At 45.6% G+C, this 1,037-nt stretch overlaps 1 protein-coding gene across 1 annotated transcript in view; it reads left to right on the top strand.

Annotated features, from left to right (window-relative positions):
* The window catches only part of Creg2 (cellular repressor of E1A stimulated genes 2), a 4,419-nt gene that overhangs the window by 2,358 nt on the left and 1,024 nt on the right, over positions 1-1,037 (top strand). The gene's annotated exons all lie outside the window — the stretch shown is intronic.

Raw genomic sequence — 1,037 nt, 5'->3', positions numbered from 1 at the left:
TCTGTATTCCCAGGGTTCAAAGACGTTTTACACGTCTAACATATACCTTAACAGAATACAGACTTTAAATATGAAGCTAATCTCTAGGATTACAACAAATCATTTCAGACAATTAAAAATCTACTGCCTGAAGCTAGGGAAGTGGCTCAGCAGTAGAATGACTGAGAATCTGTGTTATTGAACCTCCAGAACCCGTGTTCTTTGGTTTGCTTGTTCGTTTTCTTTTTTAAAGTGCCAGGCAGGGTGGTGTTAATTTATGGTCACAGTGCTGAGTCGGTTGAAACAAGTGGATCTTTAGGGTTTGCTGACAAGCTAACCTAGCCTACTTTGGGAGTCCCAGACCAGTGAGAGACTCTTTCTAAAACAAAACAAAACAAAACAAAACAAAACAAAAAAACAGTCCTGGGCCCTGAGGAAAGACATCGGGAGGCCAGGAGCACATGAGCACACACTATGCAGAAGCACCACACACTCAGGCACACACAAAACAAAGAAGCCAGGTGCCAGTCAGCCTTGGTGGCCCATGCGCTAACACAGCTAAGGCAGGAGAATCGTGAGTTCAGAGCCAACTCTAGANACATATCCCCGCCCTGCCTCACAGAAACAGGTACAAGACATCCGCTGTCCTTGCGGGTCGTTGTGTTGAAGCTGTTTTGACCCCCAACAGCTCCTCCTGTTGGCTTCCTTAGGCTCTTGCAGTGTTGACTTTGAATCCAAACAGTAAATTCAGAGAACATTTGCATGAACCACTCAGTGGTTCATGATAGCCTGGAAATAGAATCTGTGGGTGATGTCATGCTACCGTTTGGAGAACTCGTTAATGTTTCATATTTCTAAATTACTAAAGCCCTTCCTTTCGGAATCCTGCCCACAGGTGCTCAGAACACAATGGCGGCTTCGCTAACAGGAGGGNTCTTTGTAAGGGGCAAAGCAGGGATGGCAGAGTTTGGGGAAAGCTAAGACCTAAACACTTTAATGTCACATAAGCATCCACTAGGTGCCAGGCGTGGTGGCTCATGCCTTTAATCCCAGCACTC

The sequence above is a fragment of the Mus pahari genome, chromosome 5, assembly GCF_900095145.1.
Source record: "Mus pahari chromosome 5, PAHARI_EIJ_v1.1, whole genome shotgun sequence".
Classification (NCBI taxonomy): Eukaryota; Metazoa; Chordata; class Mammalia; order Rodentia; family Muridae; genus Mus; species Mus pahari.
The sequence above is the reverse complement of the archived record's forward strand: the minus strand, read 5'-3'. Positions and strand labels throughout refer to the sequence as shown.